This window comes from Sminthopsis crassicaudata, chromosome 2 (assembly GCF_048593235.1).
Source record: "Sminthopsis crassicaudata isolate SCR6 chromosome 2, ASM4859323v1, whole genome shotgun sequence".
Lineage (NCBI taxonomy): Eukaryota > Metazoa > Chordata > Mammalia > Dasyuromorphia > Dasyuridae > Sminthopsis > Sminthopsis crassicaudata.
Genome location: NC_133618.1, coordinates 569,676,199 through 569,697,793, shown reverse-complemented (window position 1 = coordinate 569,697,793; position 21,595 = coordinate 569,676,199). Strand labels below are relative to the sequence as shown.

Sequence of the window (21,595 nt, the reverse complement as noted above, 5' to 3'; positions counted from 1 at the left end):
TATACCCATCTTCTTAACTATTTCTGTTAAGTTTTAAACCTCACAGAATTTTCTCTGATTCCATATTTTCCCTCTTCTCCATATCCATTTAGCTGCCAAGTCTTATTATTCCTACTTTCACAACTCTAGCAGCATCTCTTATTTGGCCTATTGCAATAGCTTACTCCTTAATTTCCTGCTTCAAGATTTCTTTCCTTTCTAAATCATCTTCATGAGTTTTCTAAAACATAGCTCAGACGATGTCATGATCCTTTAGTCTGACTCCAGTAGCTTTCTCTCTGACACAAACTCTTCTGGTTTAACATTTTAAACCCTGCAAAACTAGACAAATATCTTTCCAGCCGAATCAACACTTCCATTCAACTACTCGCTTCTTAAACTTTGGGTTGTGATCCCACAGAGGGTGATGTAAGTGAATTTGAGTGTTGTGAAATTATGAATTACTATCAGGAAACATCTGATTTGTATATCTATTTTACATACCTATATATCCAGAGTCGCATAAAACTTTCTCAGGTGAAAAGGGACTGCAAGTATAGCATATCAAAATGGCTACTTCTTCACACAAGACACTCTATCATCTTCAATTTCTATGCCTTTTCAGACTGTTTCCTGAGATGCTGCTTTGAATCTTAGGTTTCAGGATTCAGCTCAAGGGTTATCATATCCCTTAACTATTTCTTATGTGCCAAGCTCTTGCTGCCCCCAATTAAAAATGAGATAATTATGATAAAGATATTTTGTACATTTTAAAATTACACAAAAATGTTGTTGCTGTTGTTAGAAAAAAATTCCTCAAAGCTCCTCCAAGAACTGTTCCCTTTTCTCTACTCCCATGGTCACAACCAAGTTCAAATTTTAAATGTATTTTTTATCAAGATCCTTTTTTAACAGTTTCCTAATTCCTAATTTATCTCTCTAATCCAAACTACTTTTCAAAATAGTCTTTTGAAGAAGCCTGTTTTACAATGTCACTCTTCTGCTCAAAAACCTTTTGTATATGAAGTAGAAAAAAAAGCAAGTATTATCTTTTTACTGCTTCTTGAATAAAATATAAAACTCCTCAGGTTGGCATTTAAAGCTCATCATACTCTGACTCCTATATAACTTATATAACAACATTATTTCTTATTATTTCCCTTCATTTACTTTATGTTCTAGCAAAATTAGACTGTTAGCTACTTTCTGAATTTGACATTCCATTTCCCTCTTCCATAGATTTCACTAACTTTTTATCTGATACCTTACATTCACCATCTCTTCTTTCTTGATCCTCATATCATCCTCTTTTTATTAGTGTTAATTGTTAATGTTTACTCCTATGATGAATTATTTTGTACAGTACCATTTGTGTATTTACAGTGTCTCTCCAGTAAAATGTTAAAAGCTCTTGAGGGAAAGGATCATTATTTGTCTTTGCATTATCAAGGCTTAATATAAAAACATTGTGCTAATGCTAAGTACTTAAAAAATGTCTGACAAATTGAATTTTTCAAAATCAACATGTCCAATTACTTTCTCAATCAAAAAAGTCATTTGAATTCAATTTATCTTCATAAAGACATTACTAGAACATGAAAAAGACACTCAAACTGATGGGATGAAATAAAGACAATCAAGAAGACTAACTACATACATAACAAAAGCAATGCAAATTTTTTAAAAATTAGAACTGAATGCTGTAAAATCATAACCAATCTTAACCCCTAAGAAGAGATGTGAGGAGACACAAACTTCGTATTCAACTTCGAATATCCTACTATGATTAGTTTTGCTGAACTTATTTTTTCCCTTTCCTATATTTTTTTGTTCATTCTTTCTTACAAGGCTCTCTGGGAGCATGACACAAAATGTATTACAACAAAATAGAAAAATTACTTCTTAATATTTCAAATGAGCCCAATACAACAGAATCAGGCCTAGCTACCAATTCCTCAAGATTGGAAGTGAAAGGAAAAAGGCAGCACTATCCTCTTAAAGCTGAAATTCACTTTATCTTGGGATTCACACACACATTCTGCTCCAGCAGTCCCTTTCCCAAGACTGGTGGATTCCCCCCAGATCTTTCATTTTAACGAAAGCACCCAGGCTACCTATATAGGAGGAATTCCTTCCCCTGTCCCTCCAAACTTCCTTTACTCTGTATCCAAGGCTATTCTCTTCCCTTTATCTCAACAAGAAATTTTTAGCTTTCTTTTATGTCTTTTATGGGATCGCTAAGATAATCAAGAAAAGGAATAAACAACTGGGTCTGGAGAGAATGAAAATGTCATAAAAATCTTAAGATTAGGACATTTTTAAAGTTGATACTGTGGTGAGGGGAGAGAAAACTGCTCTGAGTCACCTTTGAAGATTCCTAAAGATTTGGACAATAAATAAAATCTCTTCTAGCCCACCTTCTAAAACCTCTCCTATTTTATGGCATTTGTCCAAAGAGATACATACAGAAGTTAACTGTTCTAGTACAAACAATCTGTTCTGCTACAATCCAGGAAAGACAAAAAGGGATTACCTATCCTTTCTTTCTCAATGGCTTCACTCATTGGTTAGTTGGTTGTTGTCCTTCATTCTTGAGGAGGACCAAAATGTTTCTGTGTGATGTCGTAATGTCTCTATGGTCATAGAGAAGTACAGCCCCTTTTCTAAGAAAGGCATTACATGCTAGGCAGTCCTATGTCATACAATCAATTCTAAAGCTCTTAATAGAGACCTTGAGAGCGTCCTTGTATCACTTTTTTCTGACAACTTTTGAGTGCTTGCCCTGTATGAGTTCTCCACTACAACACAAAGGAAAGGCCACATTCAATCTAGGCAACTTGAGGTACAAAGAGGCAGCATATGTCAGGCAAGCCAAACCACTACCATAATCTTTATGTCTCTCAGATCTTGATGGGACAACTCAGGAAAAAAAAAAAAAAGAGCATTTAGAATAGCAACGTTTTCTGACCACTGCTCTCAGCCACCATCCTGGGAAGAAGATGCCATAGTAACAGATCCCTTAGTAACAGAATCCTTGATGCTATAAAGATGCCTCAACCCCAGAACAGAAACTGAGATTTCTGTGCAAATAGTATTAAAGAGTTATTACCATCTGTTTTGCCCTGGCACCCCAATCTTCCATTTGATTTGCAGCTGACACTTTCCAAGTATCATCTCCTACGTTCTAATGTCAAGTCCTTGACAACAGGGGTCTTCTGACTTTTCTTTTTGTATACTTAGCATCTCACACAGTGTTTTATATATTATGTAAGTGCCATACAGAATAAATTTAAAACTTTTCTTCATATTAAATTCAGACCAATAATACTGACAGAATCAATAAGCAACTTGGGTGGCAAGTGAAGAGAACATCAGTCCTGGAATAAGAAGACCTGAATTTAAATTTCAGACAACTACTAGCTGTAGTTGACCTTAGGCAAGTCATTTAACCTGTTAGCTTCAGTTTTCTCATAAAATAGGGATGTAAGAGTATCTACCTCCTGTAGGTAGGTGAGGATCAAATAAGATAATATTTATAAAGCACTCAGCACAGTACCTGGCATACACTAAGTACTTTATAAATGCTATTATTATAATTATTAATCAGGGTTTTAATGAAGGTAGAGGAAAGAGGTGTAATAGAAAATATGAAATGTGAGAGAAGTTCAGGGGAAAAAGTTGAGCCTTAAGTGGGGAATGGATGGAAAATCTGAAGACACAATAAAGGCAGCCTAAAGTTACTATACATTCTTGGAAAAGACAAGAAAAAGAGCTCAGTAAGGTAAAGTTGAAGGACACAATGACCTGAGCACCCCTGCTTCCTCTGCAAGAACAGAGAACGAATATCAAGGATAAAAAAAGTATCTGTAGCTCTACCATTGTGTGTGTAGGGATGGGGAGTCGTGGGGAGCTGATCTCTTCCCCTATCTCTATTTGGAGAATAATCCCTTTGGTTCGGATTTTAGGAAAACAAGACTAGACCCTGAATTATCAGGTATATTAGTTTTTAAGCAACAGAAATGTAGATATATTTTTTTATTCTATTCAGCTATGTATGCACATGACCATTACCACACTACTGCTTGAAATTATCATTGCTTCTAAGGATTCATCTTTTAAGGCTTTCTTTTTCTGTAGATAACTCTAGCATGTGGCTCATAGCTTGTTTTCCTCCTTCCCCCATGTATCTTACTATTATTTGTGGAAACTTCAAGCATATATGTCAATATGAACACAGGTCCTTTCGCCATTCTCTACTTCACAGACCTTTAAAACTGCAAACTAACTTAACTACTTCTCAAAATTCAATATTACAAGTATTATTCACCTTGGATATCTGAAATTTAATGCCTCTTTTCCATCCAAACCATACTGCTTGTGGTTTCTTGTTCTCTCTTCCCTCCTTCCATCTCTCTTACTGGACTTCTCCCTTCCTCACTCATGCCCTTACATATTTATTATCTACCATCAAAGAGATAAGTCATTCTATTTTACTTTACCCATTTTGTTAGCCCACACACATAAACACACACACAAAAAGATATATCTGTGTGTATAATTATATAACTAAGTATATGACATACAGAGACATCATTCTTTGTTTCTAAATCCAGTCTCCCCAATTAAATTATAAAATCTTCAGGGCAAAAATCCTCACATTTTTCATAATTGTATATTATGTATATTAATTGTACATTATAGAAATTTATTAAATATCCAACAAATATTTAATTATTTTTAAAATATGTCCCTGAGAATTTGAAACAATACTCAAAGTTCAGACACTCAAAGGGCAAATTATCTTTAGCCCCCTGTATATATAACTTTGGATGCCTTAATTCCTCCCTTAAACAAACTAATATTTGTTTACTCAAATACACTTCTATTGGTGTATACCACATATACAATACTTTACACCATGTTTCATAAGTATGTCAATGCCTTCCCTCTATTATTTTCTCTTTACCCTGTGTATAGCTTGAGTTTAATACATTCATTTATATTTATCTTTTGCCTCTTTCTTTGAATCTTCAAGTGCTTAGCACAGTGCCTGGAACATCATAGATACTTAATGTTTATTGAATTGAATAAATGATCATAATCTCAACAATTAGGATCACCAATTGTGTTTTCCTCACTATATAAAAAGACTTATTTGAGACAGTCAATATCTGCAGGACCTATAATTATTTTCAATCTGTTAACTTAATGTCTTTATTTTAAAAGTCAGTGGGCTTTTAAAATATATTGTGTTTCTGTCTAGTGAAAAACAATGGGAATTTCTATTCCAAGAGAAAGAATTTCTCCAAATGTATAAAGGACGTCCTTAATCATTTTTGTATCCCAACCACCACTTCCCATACACATATAACACACACACATACATGCATCTAATTAAATATGTAACTTCAAACTTCTTACTTCATTTTCTCTACTTTCATGAAAAAAAGAATGTTAAATCAATACTCCTTTAATACACTTTTTTGAAACTACTCTTTTACTGTTTCAAATACTTGAAGGGAGTATCTAACCTGTAAGTCATTACAGAATTTCAGAATTGGAAGGGCTCTTATGGCTTTAATTTAACTCCTTTACTTTACAAAGTTAGGGAAAGTGAGAAGTTACTTTCTCAAGGTCACAGTACCTACTTTATGGTAAAAATGGGAACCTGACTCATTTTCTAGTCTAGTTTTATGATAAAAACTAGATCCCAACTCAACTCTCATTTTCTATTCTAGTATTGTTTCCATTAGGTCTTTCCTGTCATGAAATTCAATTTTAACCTATAAAGGGGAAAAAAAAAATCACTGGATCCTGCTGATACAGAAATTAAGTAAGTAATTATCTGTCATTTAAATTTTTGGTCTTAAAAATATATAGCTGGGGGCAGCTAGGTGGTGCAGTGGATAGAGCAACAGCCTTGAATTCAGAGTTCAAATCTGGTCTCAGACACTTAACACTTCCTAGCTGTGTGACCCTGGGGCAAGTCACTTAATCCCAGCCTCAGGAAAAACAAAAAACCATATAGTTATGCATGCCTATTTCCTCTGAAACATTCAATTTTTGAAAACAATTACCTAAATGTAACTGACAGCAATTTCAAATTTAATTATCACACAAACTCTTAACTTTGTTTACAAAGCTACATAATATATATTGTGCATCTTATTAAAAATTATATTACTACACAGAATTCCCAATCCCTCTATTTTTGTCCACCTGAATTTCTGATTTTCTTCGCAGGCTAACTGTACATTATTTCAAAGTCCGATTCTTTTTGTACAGCAAAATAACTGTATGGACATGTATACATATATTGTATTTAACTTATACTTTAACATATTTAATATATATTAGCCAACCTGCCATCTGGGGACAGAGGTGGGGGGAAGGAGGGGAAAAGTTGGAACAAAAGGTTTTGCAATTGTCAATGCTGAAAAATTACCCATGGATATATCTTGTAAATAAAAAGCTATTTTAAAAACTGTGTTAGGCAACATTTATTACATATAATATATATGCTGACTATCATTTCTTGGGGAGGAGTGTTAAATTTAAATGAGCATTTATCAAGCTGTATGTAAGCAGTGTATAGAGAGAGATCAGCGAATGAACAACTGAACTTCTCTATGCCTTAAGACTAACCATTTAGTATATAAATATTTTAGAGCAGAATAACTTTAAAGAAAACCCAATATTTAGAAAACTATTTAGGAAAAAAAAGGGAACTGACAACAGCAAATATCAAAGTAATTTATGATTTTTATGACACATATAACTGATATGGCTTCTAAATTTAAAATAGTCCTACAACAACATTTACACAGTGCCTACTATGTGTTAGGTGTTATATATTAAGTGCTTCATAATTATTATCTTATTTGATTTTTGCAAATTTTAGGATGTAGGTGCTGCTGTTATCCTCATCTTTGGCTTGCCTAGAGACATCTAGCTAGTAAGTTTCTGAGGCCACAGTGAATTCAAGTCTCCCTGATTATAGGCTCCTTAATCTATCCATTGAAGCATCTAGGTTGCCAAATAATAGACATAACTGTATCAAGCTATTATAAAAGTCTATAAATATCTAAGATTGTGTATTAAAGAAAAAAATGATCAAAAGGAAAAGCCACAAAATACAAACTTAAAGGTTTTTCTAACTTCAAGTTTCTGTAATTTTTATGACTATGAAATTGAATAGCTGTTTTCAAATGAGAAAAACTAAAAACAAACTTGAAAAAGTTACAATATAAACTAATTTAATCAAGATTTCCTGAATATAAATGGGTTTTTAATGTAACTATATTTTTAAAATACTTAAAATATCATATGGATATGGATATATACTTACACCTGTTGTGATTTGTTCTCTGTAAGGAGCTTCTAGGGAGAGCTTCCTCTCACCATCAATGCAGATCCACAGCTACTCTGCAACTTAAAGAGTTTTAAGAAAGTGTTTGGGGGGCCCAGAGGGATCATATGGCTTGCAAATATGGCTCTGAAAGGTATTTGAACAAAGGCCTCCCTGACTGAAAAGCTAGCTCTCTAATAAGGCACATTGTTAATTTCTCATAAAGCAAGAAAACATAGACCTGAGAGACACAAGATCTTGGTTTTAGTTCTGGACTCTTCTAATTTTAAAATGGTATACAATGATTCAAACAATAACACATATAAGATTGTAAAGCCTGGGCAATTGGATAGCTATTAAAATAATAGCTTTTTTTTTTTTTTTTGCTGAGGCAATTGGGATTAAGTGACTTTCCCCACAGTCACATAACTAAGAAGTATTAAGTGTCTCAGGCCAAATTTGAACTCAGGTCCCCCGATTTCAGGGCTGACATGCTCTATCCACAGCACCATCTAGCTGTCCTAAGCAAAGCAAATTATTTTTAAAATAAATGTCAAAAGTATTCAAGGGAAGGAAAAAACAGCTAGGCAACCTTTTTTTAAAAACAGACTACCTACAAAACATGAAAAACATTTTAAGATGTAAAATGGATAATCCTAATTACTTACATTAAAATAAAAAGTTTGTGTACAATCACAACCAATACAGCCAAGAGAAGGAAAATAAGAAGGGGAGTGAGGGGAAGTTTACAACAAATTTTCCTGATAAATGCCTCACTTCTCAAATACAGAGAACTCAGTCAAATTTATAAAAATACAATCATTTCTCAATTGATAAATGATCAAAGGCTAAGAAAAAATTTTCCAAAGAAACCGAAACTATCTATAGTCATATAGACATATGTATTAGATATGTGAAAAGGGGGAAGGGAGGAACCAAAATCACAGAGATTACAGAAATGCAAATGAAAACAACTCCTCTTATCTATCAGATTGGCTAATATGAAAAGAAAATGAGAAATGTTGGAGGGAATATAGTAAAATAGGGACTCTAATGCACTGTTGATGGAATTATGAACTGATTCAACCATTCTAGAGAACAGTTTGGAAATATGTCCAAAGAGCTATGAAACTAGGTATTTGACCCTTCAACCTAGCAATATCACTACTAGGTCTATATGCCAAAGAAATCAAAAGGAGGGGGGAGGAGAGAAGACCTAGATCTATAAAAATTGCAACAGCTTTTTTTTTTTTTTTTTTTAATGGTAGTAAAGAATTGCAACTCAGGGGGATGCCAATCAATTAGATAATGGCTGAATAAGTTATGAGACTGTGGAGTACTACAATGCTATAAGAAATGACAAACAGGATGGTTTCAGAAAAACCTGGGGAAAATTACATGAATTGATGCCAAGTGAAATGAGCAGGGTAACAATACTGTATAGAGTAACAGTATCACTATACAATGATTAACTGTAAATAACTTAGCTATTTTCAACAGCAAATAACACAAATCAATTCTAAAAGATTTATGGGGGGAAAAAGCTATTCATTCAGAAAAATAAATGATTGTGTATGAAAGCAGATTCTTTAACAGATTCTTAACAGTTCTTTAAAAAGAAAAAAAACTTTATTATTCCTTGGGGGGTGGGGGGTTGTTTTGCAATCTGGCTAACATAGAAATGCTTTGCATGACTACAAGTATGCAAACTATATCAAATTCTTGTCTTCTCAAAAAAGAGGGAAAAAAGAGAATTTGAAAACTCATAACTCCCAAAAATGAAAGCTAAAAATTTGTTTTACATGTAATTGAGAAAAAACAAAATTAAGATTAAATGCATACACAAAAAAAGTGGAATACATACAAGTCATCAAGAGAGGACAGTAATACAAAAGTTAATTATGTCCTCTCACATTTTAACACCAACTTTATTTGTAGAATTATAAGTATATGAAGCATATAAAAAATCTTTCCTAAGTAACTTTAAAGGTAATTTGTCTTGGGTCAACTTCTTGAAAGGCACACACCCTGCCAGGTTCATATAGGATCCAGGAAGTACATTTGTATTAAATTTTGTGACCATTTGTTTTTGATATTCATTGATTAGAAACAAAGGACTAAACTGTAGTAGGAGAGACAGAAGATAAATTCCAAAGTACACATTTTGTGTATGATAAGAATTGCTAAATGCCTCCTTTCCATTGAATACTTTGAAAATAGGACATCATTTTGTATGTCCTTAAAAGGGTAATGGCATTAGACATGGAATGAAGACTGCCTTCATTTCAGTTTTGATACTGCCAAGTAAAAGCTGTATGGTGTAATTACATAATTTCACCAATAAGTATGGTTATGGTTAATTACTTTAAAAATGTAATATTTTATATTTTAATATAATGCCTATGAAATATCCTATAAATACCATGTTACTCTTGGACATAGATTGTCTTACCACTAAATTTATGAATAAAAGACATAGAATAGAAATAGAAATTTACAAATCAATTTTTTTTAAATGGGATTAACATTTTGCTTTTAAAGAGAAAGGCAGGGGGGCGCAGCTAGGTGTCTCAGTGGATAGAGCACCAGCCTTGAATTCAGGAGGACCCGAGTTCAAATCTAGTCTCAGACACTTAACACTTCCTACCTGTGTGACCCTGGACAAGTCACTTAACCCCAGCCTAAAAAAAAAAAAAAGAGAGAGAGAGAGAGAGAGAGAGAGAGAGAGAGAGAGAGAGAGAGAGAGAGAGAGAGAGAGAGAGAGAGAGAGAGAGAGAGAGAAAGGCAAAAGATATACCAAACCTAAAACTATATTATAAAGCCGAAGTCATCAAAATCCATTTAGTACTAGCTAAGAAAAAGCAGTGGATCACTGTGAAGTATATAAGACACAATAGTCAATGATTAAAGTAATCTAGTGTTTGATAAACCCAAAGATTCCTGGCTTCTGGGAAAAGAACTATCTTACAAAAATAGCTGGAAAAAAAAACATGACAAAAATTAGGCATTGACCAACACCTAACATTATACTAAGATAAGGTCAAAATATAGACACATATAGGGTAATACCATAAGCAAATTAGGACAGTAAGGTTAGTCTGTCAGATTTGTGAAGAAGGCAGGAATTTATGGCCAAAGAACTAGAGAACACTATGAAATGGAAAATGTATAATTTTAATTATATTAAATTTAAAAGGTTTTGCACAAATAAAGCCAATACAGCCAAGATGAAAAGGGAAGAAAAAAGCTAAGAAAAAATCTCTAGATTGTATTTTTAATAAAGGGCTCATTTCTAAAACACAATTCTAAATATATGAATAAAACATTTTTAAAACCTAGAAAACTGCCTCAAATTTTTAAGAACACAAGTCATTCCCCAATTCATAAATGGTCAAATGATACAAACAATTTTTAGATGAAATTAATTTCTGATCATATGAAAAAAATGCTAAATCACTACTGATTAGACAAATAGAAATTAAGACAACTCTGAGGTGCCACTTCATACCTCTCAGATTGGCTAATGACACATAAGGGGATGTGGGAAAACTGAGACACTATTGTTTTGTGGGCAGAGTTGTGAAATGATGCAATTATTCTGGAGAGCAATTTACAACTATACCCAAAGGGTTATCAAACTGAATACTCTTTGATCCAGCAGTGTCACTACTGGGTCTGTATCCTAAAGAGAGGAAAAAGGACCCACATGCTCAAAAAACTTTGTAGCATCTTTTTCTTAGTGGTAAGGAACTAGAAATGAAGTGGATGCCCATCTGTCCAGGGAGTGGCTGAATAAGTTATTGTATGAATGTAATGAAATATTTTTTTCCTATAAGAAATCATGAACAGGCTGATTTCAGAAAAGACTGGAAAGACTCAAATTGATGCTAAAATAAAACAAGCAGAACCTGAAGAACTTTGTACACATCAACAAGATTACATGACAATCAACTATGCTAAGACTTGGCTATTCTAAACAATTCAAGGCCATTCCAACTGACTTGGGATGAAAAATGCCATCTGTATGCACAAAGAGAACTATGAAGATTCAATATAGATCAAAGCATAGGATTTTCACTTTTTTCTTTCTAATGCTTTCTACCCCCCCTTTTTGGTCTGTTCCCCCCCACAACAACTATGGAAGTATGTCTAAAAGAATTGCACATACATAACCTATATCAGATTGCTTGCTGTTCTGGAGAGTGGGAGATGGAGACAGAAAAATTTGGAACACGAAGTTTATCACAAATGAATGCTGAAAATTATCTTTACATGTATTTAGAAAAGTAAAATAAACAGACACACAGACACAGAGGGAGAGGCTATTATAAAACACTAAAAAACAAACATTTCAGACCAGTTTATCACATAATTCCAACTGTGCTTAATTAAGAAACAATTACTTCAATGTAATCAATGTTTCTTTTAACTAAGGATTTATTACTGTTGAATTTAATATACTAGACTAAATTAAGGATGCAAAGATGAAGCGTAACTTTTGGTATAATGTCTTTTCTTTTCAAAATATTGTTCAAAAAGGGCAGCTATGTGGCACAGTGGATAGCGTACCAGCTCTACAGTCAGGAGAACCAAAGTTCAAATATGACCTCACACACTTCTTAGCTGTGTGGCCCTGGGCAAGTCACTTAATCCCAACTGCCTGGGGGGGGAGAAAGAGTGTTCAAAATTAAAATGAACCATTATTTCCTGAAATCCTGTTTTTCACTAACACAAAAGAGAATATACATTTACAAAATATTTTAAGATATAAAGTGTGTGTGTGTGTGTGTGTGTGTGTGTGTGTGTGTGTGTGTGTGTGTGTGTGAGTGAGAAATACACACACTTATTCAGTCAATTCTGCTTGGAGCATAATCTTAAGCAAAAAAGTCACATCTTTCTAAGTACAATTTAGGCTATTTTTCTAAGAGAGAGAATCCCTATGATTTAGAATAATTTTGAAATGAGTCTTAATGTTCATATAAATACTTGTGCCAATAATTTTTTAATTACCCTTTAAAACTATCACTTCCCCAATCCACCCTCAATATCCTATGGATGGCAGCTTGGGGAGGGGGCATAGGGAAGAAAAGCAAATCTTTCAAAATATTTAATCATCTTGATTTAACTACAGTTTCTCATAAACAAGACAAAAAAATTTATTCGTTATGTCCAATTAAGCAGGGTTACAGGCTTAAGGCTCTACTCACACAGTTGAGGTTGATGAACAAACAGCTGTCCTGTATCTTGAGACAGACATTAGCTTCCTGACTTCCCTATCCTCATAAGCAGCTACTTAAAGTTTGAGTTTTATGCAAGAAAACATTTTAAAGCCTTCAGTGTTTTATTGCAGCAGACTTCAGTTTCATTCCTGTAACACATTTAATATGAAAGAGTTGAAATAGTTAAAATCCATTAGGAACATTTTTTAAAATTTTCTAAACTTTTAAGGAATAGTTTCATTAGTATTTTATACTCATTAAGAAGTGATCTGTTGTGACCATCTTAAAAGACAGACAGACAGACAGACAGACAGACAGACAGACACACACACACACACACACACACACACACACACACACACACACACACACACACACACACATACACGCCAACTCTTAAGATTCACCATGTTCAACAGAAGTCTTTCATAAGGCAGTTAATAAAATTTATGGCTATATTTAGGTTAAAAAAAAAAAAAAGTTCCATACAAAAATATTCCTATTCTGTCTGGTAAAGATCAGGAGCAGAAGTTATATTCTGGAAATTATTTGTCAACCCTCTCAATAAAGTGTTCCCATCGTTTGTGTGAATACTAAAATAAGCAGATCATCTCATCCTCTTGGTACATTCATCTGAGTTAACACAGTCTCTGATTTTTGCAAGATCTCATTATCAAAAAAAGTACTAGGATCTAGAACCAAAAATTCATATAGGGATACATGAAGTTCCCATTCTATCTGCACTTCCTGGAGTATGTTTGGAGATTATGGATGGGGAAAAATCAATTTTCTATCTGAGTAAGAGTGTAGGGATGAAAGGGACAGTGGCCAGAGATATGCCATATTGAGATTTGGAATACATTTCCCTGAATAATTCATGCTATAAAATGACAGCTTTTATAAGGTACATTATAAATTAAATAGATTTTGCTAGAGGTGCGGGTTAGGCTTGGGATCCTAACCATATCATTTTATGTAATTTCTCCAGATGAAAATGAGTTCTGAATTTTAAACAGCTAACTTCAAAATGTTTTGGAATACAAACTGCAAATTTAGGAAGTGCTCTATAATAAAATAACAACATGCATTTCTCCACTTTTCTTTCTTTATGCTTAATGTTTTATTATAACATCTATCTTTAACAGTATATAATAAAGTCTTAAATTTATTCTGCTCTCCCCCCCTTCTCTCCAAAGAAACTTCCCAATTTTCTTTTTTTTGGGGGGTCAAGGAAATGAAAGGAAGACTATTTATGAACCAAGAAAAAGAGATTTAAATATTGAAAGTATTGTAAGAGTTTTATATCATAGTGGCAACAAAGTGACTTAATTTCTTTTGCACAATTACTAAATCTTATTTTAAGTTTTATTTAAACAATAGATACAAAGACATATACATAAACAACAGACACATATACCAGGGTCAGTTTGATCAACGGTCAGAGTTTTAGGTTAAGATGTTTGATTTGTTTTTCTTTTCATATTGTTCTAGAATGGTACATTAAAATTTTATTTTCATCCCTCAATCAAAATGCCATAAATGATAGACTTGAAGATTGTCAAAGCAGGGACTCTGTAGATCTGGTCTAGGTCTTCATTTTAGAGTTGAGAAAACCAAGATCCAAGGAAATTAAATGATTTGCCCAATGTCATACAGGTAGTAAATATTAAATTCAGGGCCTCTAACACCAAATCCCTCATTTCTTATTAATACCACAAAAAGTTTACTTCTAAAACCACACTGATGGACAAGAATACCATATCTACAAGATAAGAAAGCAATTCCTCTAGTTATAGCTATTGCCTTCAGGAATCTGTTTGCTTTTTTGGTTGGCATTCATGCTTTCTCTAGCTGAGTAATGATAGTGAAACATGATAGCTAACATGTACATAGAGCTTTAGAGTTTACATTATGTCATTTGATCTTCACAAAGTGCTTTACAAATCCTGTGATGTGGGTGCTATTATTATCCCCATTTTACACAAAAAGGAAACTAGGGCTAAGAAAAGATTCGGGGACTCATTTGCCCAGAGTCACACGATATTAAATATCTAAGGCTGGTTTTGAACTCAGATCTTCCTGACTCCAGATCTAGCATTCTATTCACTACACTATTTCTTATTGCTTCAGCTAGTTGCTACATAAGGACTCACAGGCTGAGTTGAAGTTTCTTTACAATATAAGTTATATTATATATAGATTTGATTTATAGCACTGAAAGACATAAACCAAAACCTGATGAGAATAATCTGACCATCTTTTAACCAATTATGATTTCTAAACTCTTTTAAAATGTGCTTCAGCAATATTAAAACCACACTAATCTCAAACATCTGTTTGACTTTTACTATCCATCTTAACTGGTAAAACAAAATGAATTAGCCCTAAATTTGTGCAAAACATTCTTTAGATGGCTAGGACTATTAAAAGAAAACTTCCTTTGATGCTCTACATTTTAAATGTGGTAAGTTATCTAAAAATGTTTTCTGTATAATGAGGCAAACCAGATGATTTCAAAACATCTCACTACTTTTAAAAAAGTAGGATAATATGTTAACTAGATTAATATACAGAATCACTTCAGGTAACTAACCAATACTTTCTACTAAAAGTAGAATAACAGAATACTAATAAATAATGCTAGTAGAATGAAGAAGTACATTGGGTATTTATACACCAATAAAAATAGTTCTATATCCTGTAAGAAAAAAGATATTAGCAAATACAGGTAGTTTAGTTACCCTCACTAATAGAAAGCACTTAATTGGCTTTTTACAAGGATTAACATAAAGAAAAGCATAAGACTTCACGAAGTTGATCAAAATACTAAACTCTGACTACAAACATGCAATTTATAAACACTTTCCACCTTCCTCCATGGAGGTGAGCAGAATCAAAACTTTGTAAGATGCTCTATTAACGCTAAACTCTCAAATTATTCCAAAAAAGATAATCTGGGAATTTTGGGTCCAAAGAGTGATTTTTAAAAGATTTTTAAAGGGAAAAGTAACTTGTTACATCTTTGTAAAGTGTCATTCTAATAAGAATATGCAGGAATAAAACAAAATATCAGCTGGTTAAACATATTCAAAACTTATCAACAGCTCCATGTCAGTCAGGAGAGAAGTCTCTAGAGTGCTTTCCTTATGCCTAAACTACTCAACTGCTTTTATCATTACTTGGAAAACTACAAAATATTTATTGAAAGAGAAGATAACAAAGCTAGAGCAATAAGTGAGCCATAATGGGAAAATGAAAAGTCACATTTCAGTTAAAAAGACGACAATTATTAAAATAATTGAGAAGAACCTAGGTCTGTGAAATAAAGTTGGGCATTAATTATAGGCGTATTGAAGCAGTTGTATAAAGGCAATTGCTAAGCAAGCTAATACAATCAAGCTGCATTAAAGAAACAGAATTTCCAGACCATAGGAAATAATAATCTTACTATATTCCAAACCAGTATCTGCAGTATTGTATCCATTTGTGTATTAACCCTTTAAAAACCACTGACAACCACAAGTGCATTCATGGACTAACTAGAGATAGTGAGATGAACTAGGAATAGGAATGACAGAAAATTTAAATTTCAGCGGGAAAGGGAAAGTTTAGTTTAAGTCATAGGGTAAAATAGTGAATCACAAATAAGGAGAGAAGACAAAATTTCCAAAGATGTTGCAAAATTGTGCTAGACCTGTTATGTTCTTTCATCTGAGGGGTGAAGACAGGTAGTAGATGATCAATAGTCAAATAGAAAAATCTTCACATCATTGAGATTGCAAATCTGATCAATGCAATGACCTATCACATGATTTTTGAAGAAAGATGAGGAACATATGACCTATTCTGACAGAAAGATGATAAACCCAAGGGACACAAACATATATATTTTTGGATATGGCCAATGGTTAGATTTTGCTTGACTACAGGGGCTGTTTTTCTTTGTTTTATTTCAAAGTGACTCAGAATAGGAAAGAAAATTTTAAAAGCATTTTTTAAAATGCAGAGGACAACTGATTTTGACAGGAAACACAAATACATCCTAAAAGTAATGTCAAATTGCATTCTGTTTTAAAAGCAAATAGTTTAAAGGAGTCACATTTTTCAGTCATATTGTTCTCTTCTACTTTCCATTTTTTGGTTCATAACAATCAATATTAAATGTAAATATTTTTTTCAAGCAAATGACAGATTACACTACTAAGCATGTACTTCAAAGATAGCAATAACAAAAAAAGATTCCAAATAGAGCAGATTTTTATTAGCAGCATTTTCTGTGGTAGAAAAGGCAAGAAAAAGTTGAAGTCTCTTGATTGGGGAATGGCTAAACAGTGCTACATGAACACAATAGAATATAACTTTTAATAAAGACAGGAAAGACTTAAGATTAAAAGCACATTGAAGTAAACAGATCCAGAAAAATAGTATGTACAATAAACACAACAATGTAAATTAAAAAAAAAAAAAAAACCACACACACAACTGAATTTGTTTCCAATTCATTCAACTGAATTGAACCTACTGAAAACAGAATGTTGAAAAATTATAAAAATTTTAGATATCCTCACCCCATCACTAACTTCTCAGAGGTGGGAATTTCATAGATATGGAACACTACATTCCACATTAGTTTTTGTTTTCATTATATTAAGTTTTTTTGCTATTATTTTTTTCCTGGTTCTTAGTTTTTTAAACAACTTAACAGAAGGAATATAATGGGAAATGTAAGCAATATAAAACCAAAAGATATTTTACTTACACACAAACACAAAAGAGAGTGGGTGCTATAGATACAGCTATACATAAATCTATTTTTAAAAATTGTAGCTAGCCCTAGCAAAGTTTAGATGATTAGATACAATGCTAGGGGGGAAAAGTCAAAGATAGATTTTTTCCAATTTCTCCCTCCCAAATAAATGAGCCAGCAGTTCTTTAAGGACCATACCTTTATGCTCACACAAGAAGGTTGCAGAAGTATTTTTGACCTTTGACTAATTCTACCTATTACCAGCCCCTTCCTTACAAAATTGAAGAAAGATATTAAATATAAGCAAAAAGAAATTGTCTGCTATAGAAAATCATTGTAATGTCTTTTACATCTTTGACTTATTAGGTAGTTCAGTAAACTCTTTACACTTTAATTAGGAAATACATTGAAAAGATCCAAAAAAGTAAATTCCAAACTATTTTAAAAACCATTAGACCTGTTTTGGTTTGATTTTTAAAACAAATCAATATCACTGCAACATCTTAAGAAATAACACATTAGAATTTTTTGAAGTACTATGGAATTCACTGACACCAATCTACAACTGACATCCAGATGTAGATTTCATTTCTATAGAAACAATAAACCTTATACCAGCTGTCCCATTTTTTTGTGTGAAATGTACTCCTAGATGAAATATACCAATTTTAAAAAAAAAGTAACAAGAGCTTCAAAAACTCTCTAGTCTAATAACTATTATAATAAACTAACAATGTGACTAGATTCTACAGAATTCTGTAACAATTTGCATCTTCAGTTTTCTAGATTACAGACCAAATTTCTGTAAATAATCCCAAATTCTCAGATTTAGGGATTCATCTTCTGTTTTATACTCAGTAAGATAAGGAACAAGAGGTCAAGACAACTATTACTTGAAACTGTACTCAATTCACCATATATCTACCTACAAATATCACAGTCAATCTCTTTTCACTATTAAATTTCACTGAAGTCCCACAAAACCTTTCACAAGGTTAAGTGAAAAAGTTATGCTTTTTAAAAAAAAAAAAAAAGGGGGGGGGGGGGGAGAATTCAAAAAAGCTATACCATTCAAGTTGATGGGGCTACTGTGACTACCCAAAATACTCAAAAACAAATCAGACAAGAAAAAGGCCTATGGGCAACGAACAGCCACAACCAACAGGACTTTTCCAATCTAGAAAGGGACAAAGGAAGTCCAGATCAAGAGGGATCAAATGTTTAGTGCTGAAAATTCCTCCAGAAGCCATCAACTTCTACTCCCTCACTTTACAGAAGAGGAAACTAAGGCTCAGAAATGCCAAGTGACTTGCCCAGGATCACAAAGCTAATAACTATCTGAGGCAATATTTAAACTGATGTCTTTTAAACTCCAAAAACAGATTTCAATCACTTGCTTGTACCACCTAATAGTTGGGTAAAAATCAAGAGAATTCAAAAGACATGGACTCAGATGACTATAGAGATGATTGTTTTCATGTAAAATCAAGCAGAAAAAAAAATCTAATTTTCTTTCAAAGTACAGTGAACAAAAGTTCACTAATCCATCCTAGTCAGGGAGAAAAATTGACAATACTACACAAATAAAAGAAACTTTGATTAGGCCAAAGTCATTTAGAATAAAATAAAAGTTGGAACAAAAGGTTTTGCAACTGTCAATGCTGAAAAACTGCCCATGCACATATCTTGTAAATAAAAAGCTATAATAAAAAAAAGAATAATAAAATATACAATTTACCTAACTTAATGGCGAATGTAATATTAATATGCTCTGGATCTTTCATTTATAAAATTTATAAAATAAAGGATTCTTTGAAGCTCTTAAGTATTTTATATCTCACAATGGTGGCAAAGAAAAATTTGGAAAGCGAAAACCTGGTTAATTAGGTTGTAATCCCACAACTGTTGGATGATAATTATCACTAATATTACTGTTAGATAGATTTGATAGAATAAAAATTTACAAAAGCAACTATGCAGAAAGCCCTTTGTTGAGGGCTAAGACTACAAAAGACAGTAGAAAGAAATCAGACTCTTCAAGATTTCAATATGATACAATGGGGAAAGGTAACAGACAAATAACTGAGATTAAGGAAGGGTGTGATAGGTGCAAGGGAGAATAAGAAGTCAGAGCAGACTTAATGGAAGGAATAAATTAGTCTAGAAAATTAAAGATACTTAAAAAAGAAGAGCCAGGCAAGAGAGGTAAGTATAAACAATGAACAACTGAAGTCTAATTGAAGTCTACAACAATTGAAGTCTAATTTGGCTATAACAGAATACAAGGAAAACAGTGTGAAAAATTGAAAATATAGGTTTGATGTAGTCTATGAAGGCCCGCAAAAGTTTAGATCACAAATTAATTAATTTTTTTTATCTGGGAAGCCAAGAAGGAACTTTAATAAAGAGATGACATTACCAAAACAGTACATTAAGATGATTTGTAAATAGCAGAAAGATAAATTGGAAAAGTGATCAATTAAAGCAGTGACTCAAATTCTTTTTTGTTTCATGAAACCATTTGGCAGTCTGGTAAAGTCTATGGTCTCTTTTTCAGAAATATGCTCCCATAAATGGAATATCAGATTTTAGAGCATAGTAGAAGAGGAAAGGAATGAGGAAGATATAGAATGAATTAATGTATCCTGGAAAGGGACAGCAGAATTCTATAACAAAACTAAAAGATAGTATAGTTTGAGGTTTTTTTGCTTTGGGGGTTTTTTTGTATAGCTGGGGTGGAAGAAAAAATATCTGTACATTTATACAGGCAAAAGTTAAAAACAACAAGAGAGTCAAGTAAGTACAGAATTTGATCAAAAGATAAAATTTATCAGTTCTAGTTCATAGCCTCTGTTAAGAAATGATTAATATAAGCACAGAAGAGTGTTTTACATGTTCTATAATAGTGCATATTTAATTTTAAAGGGAATATAGGAGGGAATACTGGGAAATATATTTTCATTAGGAAAAGACATCAGGTCAAATTATGATAAAAGAAAACTCAAGATCAACAAGTACCCTCAACTAGCCTAGGTCTATATCCAAAAAACACCAGTGCCCATGGGCACAGTTAAGTCAAAATGAACAGAAAAACCTGTTTTTTTCACCCTATAAATATTCCAGGGGGTATCCCCAACCTGCTGAACAGAATAAGAGAAGGAAGTGCTCAGTGGGGGGGGGGGGGGGGGGGAGAGAGAGTTTGTAATAGAAATACATTCAATTCCATAGAAGGAAGGCAGGTTAGGAATGCAATAATCATACACAAATTAACTTCAGAGTTTGGTAAAATGAAGATGAACAAAAATGTGTAAAATCCAATTATCAGGGTTTAAGATCAGATGAAAAGCACAGGTGACAATGCTGCTCATATTTCTCCTTTTATCATGTTTGTTGTAAAGCTCTCCTCTTTTTCATCTTAAAATCCCTTCATAACATCTCTCTTTTCCTCCAAAGATACTTCTTCTTCTTTGTCCTAAGTATTTTGTCCAGTTCTATATTTTCCAGCAGATTGAATTCTTTCCACTTCTCTTGAATCTGCAACTTATCAATTGGTTTCTTTTTGTATTTTCTTTGAACATAACCAAGTTTCTAATCCATTAAAAAAAATAATCTCCACTAAACCCTCCAACCATTAAAATCTATCAATCTCTCTCATCTTCTTCAGTCAAATGACTTGAAAGACCTGCCTACTTCTGGTTTACAATCTGATAACAAAATTAAATGTTCATTCCCAAGTTATCAATTATCTCTTAAAAGCAGCTAGGTGGCGGGTGGTGCAGTGGATAGAGCACCAGCCCTGAATTAAGGAGAATCCAAGTTCAAATCTGGTCTCAGACACTTAACACGTCCTAGCTGTGTGACCCTGGGCAAGTCACTTAACCTCAGCCTAAAAAAAAAAAAAAAAAAAAAAAAGCAAAATCTCTGTCCTAAGATTTTTTTCTCTTTTCACCAGCTAGGTTCTGATTAGTACAAATAATGACTCCCCCATAGTGGCTACACATATTTAAATTCTATTTTTCAAAATCATAACTATGCACAATGTTAACTGTTTCTAATGAAAATATGTAGTTTGAATTCAAACAATATGACAACTTTAAGAGAATTCATTATTAGCTGTGCAACTTTGCTTAGTCATCTTACTAGCTTTCATGGATTCAATTATCTCTGTGCTAATTTTCAGATCTACTTAACAGATCTTAACCTCTTTCCTAATCTCCAGACTCCCATAGCTACATGCCTACTGAGTCTCTCAAACTGGATATATATTAAACTCAATATATCCAAAATTTAATTCATTTTTGG

At 32.9% G+C, this 21,595-nt stretch overlaps 1 protein-coding gene across 9 annotated transcripts in view; it reads right to left on the bottom strand.

Moving 5' to 3' along the window:
• ZFAND6 (zinc finger AN1-type containing 6) overlaps positions 1 to 21,595 on the bottom strand; it is a 95,725-nt gene that overhangs the window by 30,018 nt on the left and 44,112 nt on the right. For 2 of the 9 annotated variants that reach the window (XM_074295228.1, XM_074295227.1), the window contains 2 exons: positions 12,535 to 12,695; positions 7,328 to 7,410 (listed from right to left, as the gene is read on the bottom strand). The exons of 3 other annotated variants lie outside the window; for them this stretch is intronic. The gene's annotated coding sequence lies outside the window, so the exon portion shown is untranslated. Of the gene's footprint in view, positions 1 to 4,306; positions 4,441 to 7,327; positions 7,411 to 12,534; positions 12,696 to 21,595 lie in introns of all 9 variants that reach the window. 4 more of the 9 variants (XM_074295229.1, XM_074295226.1, XM_074295231.1 and 1 more) reach the window with 3 other exon arrangements.